This window comes from Schistocerca nitens, chromosome 4 (assembly GCF_023898315.1).
Source record: "Schistocerca nitens isolate TAMUIC-IGC-003100 chromosome 4, iqSchNite1.1, whole genome shotgun sequence".
In the NCBI taxonomy this organism is placed as follows: Eukaryota; Metazoa; Arthropoda; class Insecta; order Orthoptera; family Acrididae; genus Schistocerca; species Schistocerca nitens.
Genome location: NC_064617.1, coordinates 491,430,603 through 491,439,705, shown reverse-complemented (window position 1 = coordinate 491,439,705; position 9,103 = coordinate 491,430,603). Strand labels below are relative to the sequence as shown.

At 47.0% G+C, this 9,103-nt stretch overlaps 1 non-coding gene across 1 annotated transcript; it reads right to left on the bottom strand.

Annotated features, from left to right (window-relative positions):
- Positions 1–8,518: 8,518 nt before the first annotated feature.
- Positions 8,519–8,636, bottom strand: LOC126254789 (U5 spliceosomal RNA). Its single transcript, XR_007546428.1, has one exon. It is a non-coding gene; the product is annotated as a U5 spliceosomal RNA (small nuclear RNA).
- Between the last annotated feature and the right edge of the window lie 467 nt (positions 8,637–9,103).

Sequence of the window (9,103 nt, the reverse complement as noted above, 5' to 3'; positions counted from 1 at the left end):
GGGAATGTTACCGAATCGTGAGATCACACGGTTGCAAAAAATTCTCACACATATGCCATCGACTACCGTGCAGTGTGTGATGTCGCACCGCCCTGTTGAAACCAGGCTTCTTGAACGTTTGGAAAGTTGTTCAATGCAGGTGTATCGAAAGTTCGTAATATTTCCACGAAACGATCGGCACTGACAGTTATTGCGTTCCCTGTTCATCTGCGAAAAAATACGATCCGGTAATCCCATGTAATGAAACACCACCACCATACTGTCACTTTACTAGAGTGTAAAGGGCGCTCATGAACGTCAACAGGATTTGTGTTTGACCAGTAACGGTAGATCTGTTTATTCACATAACCTGTGAGATGAAAATGTGCCTCATCTGACATCCACAACTTATTTAGAAATTCATCGTCATTGTTTATTTTTGTTATCATTTGTTGACAGAATCCTAATCGCAACCGGTAATCGTTTTCCTTCAATTGTTGCACCATCTGTAGTTTGTACGGATGATATTTTAAACCAAGATGAAGAATTCTGCGTACACTCTCCCGGGACATTCCAACCACTGCTGCTTGCTTACGAATTGAACGCCGTGGGCTCCATAAGGCAGACTCGCGTACATCATCAATGTTCGCTGGAGATCGCACACTTCTTGGTCGTCCTGTTGGTTTCTTCTTGAGGGCAGATCCAGTCTCTTCGAAGTTATTAATCCAACATTTTATCGCGTGTTTCGACGGAACGGCATCATGAGGTCCTAAATTATAAAAACGTCAAATTCCTTCTGCGACGCTACCAAACTACCATTGTTGTCATAAAACATTTTTATAACTAACGCGCATTGTTGTCCGTTCCACTGATCCGTGATTACAGAAATGGTGGACTGTTTACTCGCTAACTGCTACGAAACAGCAGTGCTGCCACCTGCCCGTGGCTGCCATTACTCATTTCAAATATTCGTATTATTCTGTGTCACCCTGTACCTGCAGCTATTATATGGTCCTACTCCAGGAGTTTTTGCCCAACAATGAAGAAGCTTCGGTATCATTTTCCAAATACACGCGTTGAAGCTTTTTGTCATTTTGTGTATTGGCTCTGGTGCATCTTGCATGCTAATCTTAATTGGACAGAAATTCGTGAACTGGTCGAATCTTTTCTTGAAATAACTGATCGAGCACCTACAGCTGTACGACCTGATTCCTTTCCCCCATCTGCTCCTATTCCTCGAACACATTTGCATACTCTACGACTCTCGCCACCTTGATCCCCCTCATCCCCTGGTTGCTCCTCTGTCCAACCCCTGCCCTCTGCCGTGCCTTCACTGTTGTGTCCCCCCTACCCTCCACCTCTACACTCTTCATCCCCTTTCTCACAGTGGATTCCGTCAACTCCCCCTCCCAGATGATGCCCTCTCTCCCTCCATTTATCCCTTCTATCAACTCTGATCCTCACCTCCCCCTCCTTTCCTTTGTCCTTTCCCCGTGCTCCCCCTCCCACCCCTTCCATCCTGTTTTTTCCCCACCTAACCTCTCTCTGCCTCCCTCCCTCCCCCCTCCGAGTCCTTTTGCATTCCCCTCCTCTGCCTTTCCCCACTCCCTCTCGCGTCTGCCCAACTCTCCCCCCCTCTTATGGGTCCTCGTCTTCCGTCGGCTCCTTCCCCCCTCCCCCCCCTCGTTTTTCCTCTCCTTCCCCCCTTTTCTTTCCCATCATCTGTCCAGGTTCCCCCCATCTGCCCTGGGCTGTGGTATGTCATATTTGTGCCAACTTTTTAGTGCAGTGTTCAAGTCAGTGTTCAGTGTTGTGTGTCTTTCCAAAGTATTGTGAACAGAAATCATGCTGTTGCTGGGTGTGATTTTTTTATATCTCTTATGAACAGAAACCAGACTGTCGCCGTGTTTTTTTGTCTGTCTGTTATTTTACCTGTCTGCTTCCTGTGCACTTTATTAGCAACATCAACCCTTTGCTTTGTGTTTTAAGTTCCACAATTTTCCGCCATATACCATTTAAGTCACCGATTTTATCGCCCCAAAAAAACCACCGACAACGGTTAGTATGTTGCGAAGCAAGGCAAACTGATCGGGTTTCAAGAATGAACCCATATCCAGCCCAGAAACGCACGGTTTGGTCGCTGGAGAGCGTCGAAGTCTGAGAACGAACGGTTGTGACAGTTTGTTGCCCCAAAAAAACCACCGACAACGGTTAGTATGTTGCGAAGCAAGGCAAACTGATCGGTTTTCAAGAATGAAATCATATCCAGCCCAGAAACGCACGGTTTGGTCGCTGGAGAGTGTCGAAGTCTGAGAACGAACGGTTGTGACAGTTTGTTGCGATTCGTTTTGGTAACTGAGTATGGAAGGTATGCAATACTTTGGCCATCTGTATACTGTGGATGGACGAACTGAGCCTGATAACAATCCTACACATGCGCTACATTCCTACACACAGCCCTTCAGCACATCCTCCTGAGAACCGTGTGTGGTGCGCCAATGCAGTTACAGCAGTGCGACATATTTCAGCACACAGCTGCGAAAATGGCCGGCATGGTGCTTGCATACAGCAAAGTGGACTGCAATGGGAGAGCTATTGCAAGACTGCATGCGGAACGCTTTCCTCCAAACAGACGTAACAAACATCATTTTACGTTCGCGGCCATCGGTCGACGCCTCACAGAAGCCGGAAAGTTTCACGTAGGTATTTTCTGCTTGAGCAGTGCCCATTGTATAGCAAAGCAGTAGCACTTCGTGCCTGATACTTGTGAATACTATCCCCAGTGCACACAATCCGCAGGAAGTCCAGGCATTACGGAAGGAGGTTCAAAAAATGGTTCAAATGGCTCTGAGCACAATGGGACTTAACTTCTGAGGTCATCAGTCCCCTAGAACTTAGAACTACTTAAACCTAACTAACCTAAGGACATCACACACATCCATGCCCGAGGCAGGATTCGAACCTGCGACCGTAGCGGTCGCGCGGTTCCAGACTGTAGCGCCTACAACCGCTGGGCCACCTCGGCCGGCACGGAAGGACGACTACCCACGACGCATTGTTGTTTGCGCAGTGGTATTTACTGCAGTGCATACTCCAGCCATAAATCCAGAGCTTGGTTCTATTCACAGTTGAATGCACGTTTACTAGAGACGGAATATTAAACTTGTACGGCATACGTGTTTGGGCGGACGAAAATCCGCGTGCGCAGGTGATTCAATGTCATCAACACAGGGTCGATATTAAAGTCCGGTCTGGGATAACTGGTGACCTTGTCACTAGGCCACTTTTATTACAAGACAGACTAACAGGACCGATCAACCTCACATTTCTCAGAGATTTTTTGCCTTTCGATTTAGATACAGTGCTACTAGATGTTCGGAGGGACATGTGGCTGCAGCGAGACGGAGGTCCCAGCACACTTCGATGTCGATGTGCGCAATCACTTGAGCGTCGCGTAAATTGGTAGGGGTGGACCAGTTACATGGCCAACACGGTCGCCAGATCTGACACCTCTCGATTATTTTCTGTGGGGTAGTATGAAGAGTATACTGTATGACACATCTGTAACGTGAGTAGTGGACCTTATTGCTCTAGTCCATGGAGTGATTGAAATACTTCAAAAACAACCGCAGGTATCGGGTGATGCCCATGAGGCTCAGCACCGCCGATGTAGGCTCTGCATTGACATGAGGTTCGCAGTTCGGAGCCCGTTTGTAATGCATACAGCGCGCTGTGCTGCTCATGTTGGGTTTACTGACGTAATGTGAAACGCACACCCATTCAAGACTTCTACGTTTTCCAGCGCCCAAGCCGGGAATTTCCGGATGTCGGTTCTTTCTTCAAAACCGATCAATATTTCCCACAAAACATACAAAGCGTTGTCGGTGTTTTTAGAGACGTTCTGTATGCATTTAAACACAATGATGGCATCTGGATTGCCGGCCGCGGTGGTCGAGCGGTTCTAGGCGCTTCAGTCCGGAACCGCGCGATTTCTACGGTCGCAGGTTCGATTCCTGCCTCGGGCATGGATGTGTGTGATGTCCTTATGTTAGTTAGGTTTAAGTAGTTCTAAGTTCTAAGGGACTGATGACCTCCTATGTTAAGCCCCATAGTACTCAGAGCCATTTTGAGCATCTGGATTAGAAGCGTGCTTATGACAAATAGCAAAAGTCAACTGCTATGGCTTTATTCGAGGTACTTAAAATAGCATATGAAGTAATATGGTCCATTACACCTTCTGAAGAAGACAGTTATAATATTGTCGAAACTTAGGTGAAGTGTCTCAGTTACCCTTCTGACTGGCTGATTTTTTCAACCTCTCCAATTTAATGTTCACGCCTAAGACGTAAAGTCACACTGTTATATCAGGCAGGACATGAGAGCAACGACACTTTATGTAAGAACAGGCGACACCAATCCTACACGAAATCGGACCAAAGCGGAATCTGGCAGCAGGAGGGAAGACAATGAGCAGCGCAGTAGGCGTTTGGCGGCGCCGCTGCACGCGGGCATCTGCCTGCGCGGGTGCAGCGGGCCCGTTAATTAATATTGTGGCACAAACGAGCGCGCGACAATTAGCGAGCGGCTCGTAATTAGCGCTGCGTGTTTATTTGCACTTCCCGGCGCTCTCCGTGGGAACGTTGACACTGCGCGCGCCGCTACCAGCCACCGGCCGACAGAGCTCACGGCGCGTCCGTGAGACGGCTCTGCACTGCGGCCGCACCGGCGCCCGTGTTTATGTCAACATCCACGCCCAGGACGGTGTCCACCAGGTGGCGCAGATCCGCCGTCGTCTTACTAACGATAACGGAGGGCGGTTCTCACAAGGGAACCTGCCCATCGCACCCCCCTCGGATTTAGTTATAAGTTGGCACAGTGGATAGGCCTTGAAAAACTGAACACAGATCAATCCAGAAAACTGGAAGAAGTTGTGTGGAACTATGAAAAAAATAAGCAAAGTGTACAAACTGAGTAGTCCATGCGCAACATAGGCAACATCAAGGATAGTTTCCAGAATGAGATTTTCACTCTGCAGCGGAGTGTGCGCTGATATGAAACTTCCTGGTAGATTAAAAATGTGTGCCCGACCGAGACTCGAACTCGGGACCTTTGCCTTTCGCGGGCAAGTGCTCACCATCTGAGCTACCGAAGCACGACTCACGGCCGGTACTCACAGCTTTACTTCTGCCAGTATCTCGTCTCCTACCTTCCAAACTTTACAGAAGTTCTCCTGCGAACCTAGCAGAACTAGCACTCCTGAAAGAAAGGATATAGCGGAGACATGGCTTAGCCACAGCCTGGGGGATGTTTCCAGAATGAGATTTTCACTCTGCAGCGGAGTGTGCGCTGATATGAAACTTCCTGGCAGATTAAAACTGTGTGCCCGACCGAGACTCGAACTCGGGACCTTTGCCTTTCGCGGGCAAGTGCTCTACCATCTGAGCTACCGAAGCACGACTCACGGCCGGTACTCACAGCTTTACTTCTGCCAGTATCTCGTCTCCTACCTTCCAAACTTTACAGAAGTTCTCCTGCGAACCTAGCAGAACTAGCACTCCTGAAAGAAAGGATATAGCGGAGACATGGCTTAGCCACAGCCTGGGGGATGTTTCCAGAATGAGATTTTCACTCTGCAGCGGAGTGTGCGCTGATATGAAACTTCCTGGCAGATTAAAACTGTGTGCCCGACCGAGACTCGAACTCGGGACCTTTGCCTTTCGCGGGCAAGTGCTCTACCATCTGAGCTACCGAAGCACGACTCACGGCCGGTACTCACAGCTTTACTTCTGCCAGTATCTCGTCTCCTACCTTCCAAACTTTACAGAAGTTCTCCCGCGAAAGGCAAAGGTCCCGAGTTCGAGTCTCGGTCGGGCACACAGTTTTAATCTGCCAGGAAGTTTCATCAAGGATAGTCTGAGCTCAGGAGCGCCGTGGACCCGTGGTTAGCGTGAGCAGCTGCGGAATGGGAGGTCCTTGGTTCAAGTCTTCCCTCGAGTGAAAAGTTTTAATTTTTTATTTTCAGACAATTTTTATCTGTCCGTCCGTCCGTCCGATGCGAGGTAACTGCGCCGTAGTATGGGGACGCTACACCTAAAGAAGCATCGGAACATCCACAAGAAAACCTAAATCGGGCAAGGCAGAAGAATCTTTTTACCATTCGCCAAGTGTACAAGATAGGTGGGTCGACAACACATTCCTGTCATGTGACGCCCATGCCGTCACCAGTGTCGTATAGAATATATCAATACGTGTTTTCCTGTGGAGGAAATATTTTCGGTTCCCATTGGAGAGGCACGTCCTTTCGTCTACTAATCGCACGGTTCTCTTCTCTCCAAAGGTCTCTTTAATTTTCCTGTAGGCAGTATCTATCTTACCCCTAGTGAGATAAGCCTCTACATCCTTACATTTCTCCTCTAGCCATCCCTGCTTAGCCATTTTGCACTTCCTGTCGATCTCATTTTTGAGACGTTTGTATTCCTTTTTGCCTGCTTCATTTACTGCATTTTTATATTTTCTCCTTTCATCAATTAAATTCAATATTTCTTCTGTTACCCAAGGATTTCTACTAGCCCTTGGCTTTTTACCTACTTGATCCTCTGCTGCCTTCACTACTTCATCCCTCAAAGCTACCCATTCTTCTTCTACTGTATTTCTTTCCCCCATTCCTGTCAATTGTTCCCTTATGCTCTCCCTGAAACTCTGTACAACCTCTGGTTCTTTCAGTTTATACAGGTCCCATCTCCTTAAATTCCCACCTTTTTGCAGATTCTTCAGTTTTAATCTACAGGTCATAACCAATAGATTGTGGTCAGAGTCCACACCTGCCCCTGGAAATGTCTTACAATTTAAAACCTGGTTCCTAAATCTCTGTATTACCATTATATAATCTATCTGATACCTTTTAGTATCTCCAGGGTTCTTCCATGTTCTTCCTAGTGCCTACTCCCAGATAATTTATGAAATTAACTGCTTCCAGTTGCTGACCTGCTGTATTGTAGCTAAATGATAAAGGAGCTTTCTTTCTATGTATTCGCAGCACATTACACTTGTCTACATTGAGATTCAATTGCCATTCCCTGCACCATGCGTCAATTTGTTGCAGATCCTTCTGCATTTCAGTACAATTTTCCATTGTTACAACCTCTCGATATACTACAGCATCATCCGCAAAAAGCCCCAGTGAACTTCCGATGTTACCACAAGGTCGTTTATGTATATTGTGAATAGCAAAGGTCCTATGACACTCCCCTGTGGCACACCTGAAATCACTCTTACTTCGAAAGACTTATCTCCATTGAGAATGACATGCTGCATTCTGTTATCTAGGAACTCTTCAATCCAATCACACAATTGGTCTCATAGTCCATATGCTCTTACTTTGTTCATTAAACGACTGTGGGGCACTGTATCGAACGCCTTGTGGAAGTCAAGAAACACGGCATCTATCTGTGAACCCGTGTCTATGGCCCTCTGAGTCTCGTGAACGAATAGCGCGAGTTGGGTTTCACAAGATCGTCTTTTTCGAAACCCATGCTGATTCCTACAGAGTAGATTTCTAGTCTCCAGAAACGTCATTATACTCGAACATAATACGTGTTCCAAAATTCTACAACTGATCGACGTTAGAGATATAGGTCTATAGTTCTGCACATCTGTTCGACGTCCCTTCTTGAAAACGGGGATGACCTGTGCCCTTTTCCAATTCTTTGGAACGCTACGCCCTTCTAGAGACCTACGGTACAACACTGAAAGAAGGGGGGCAAGTTCCTTCGCGTACTCTGTGTAAATTCGAACTGGTATCCCATCAGGTCCAGCGGCCTTTCCTCTTTTGAGCGATTTTAATTGTTTTTCTATCCATCTGTCATCTGTTTCGATATCTACCATTATGTCATCTGTGCGACAATCTAGAGAAGGAGCTATAGTGCAGTCTTCCTCTGTGAAACAGCTTTGGAAAAAGACATTTAGTATTTCGGCCTTTAGTGTGTCATCCTCTGTTCAGTACCATTTTGGTCACAGAGTGTCTGGACATTTCGTTTTCATCCACCTACCGCTTTGACGTAAGACCAAAATTTCTTAAGATTTTCTGCCAAGTCAGTACATAAAACTTTACTTTGGAATTCACTGAACGCCTCTCACATAGCCCTCCTCACACTACATTTCGCTTCGCGTAATTTTTGTTTGTTTGCAAGGCTTTGGATATGTTTATGGTTCAAATGGCTCTGAGCACTATGGGACTCAACTGCTGTGGTCATTAGTCCCCTAGAACTTAGAACTACTTAAACCTAACTAACCTAAGGACATCACAAACATCCATGCCCGAGGCAGGATTCGAACCTGCGACCGTAGCAGTCGCACGGTTCCGGACTGTGCGCCTAGAACCGCGAGACCACCGCGGCCGGCGGATATGTTTATGTTTGCTGTGAAGTTCCCTTTGCTTCCCCAGCAGTTTTCTAACTCGGTTGTTGTACCACGGTGGCTCTATTCCATCTCTTACGATCTTGCTTGGCACGTACTCATTTTTTTTTTTTTTTTTTTTGAACGCTCCACAAGAGCAGAGCCCTATGAAAAATTTATAAAAAGCTCATTTAGTGTTCCCCTCCACGGAATTCTTTCGTAAAAGGCTAAAGATTTATTCATTTGAAGGCAAACCAGAGCTCAATAATGTTCATGTCTCGAAATTTTGGTGGCCAGCGCAAGTTTTTAAACTCAAAAGAGTGTTCCTGGAGCCACTCTGTAGCAATTCTGCACGTGTGGGGTGTCGCATTGCCCAAGTCCGTCGAAATCCACGATGAACATGAATGGATGCTGATGATCAGACAGGATGCTTACGTATGTGCCACCTGTCAGAGCCGTATACAGACGTATCAGGGGTGCCATATCACTCCAATTGCACACGCCCCACACCATCACAGAGCCTCCACCAGCTTGAACAGTCCCCTGCTCAAAAGCAGGGTTCATGGATTCATGAGGTTGTCTCCATACCCGTACACGTCCATCCGCTAGATACAATTTGAAATGAGACTCGTTCGACCAGGCAACATGTTTCATATTTCCAGTCATCAATAGTCCAATGTCGGTTGTTGACGGGCCCAGGCGAGGCGTAAAGCTTTGTGTCGCGCAGTAT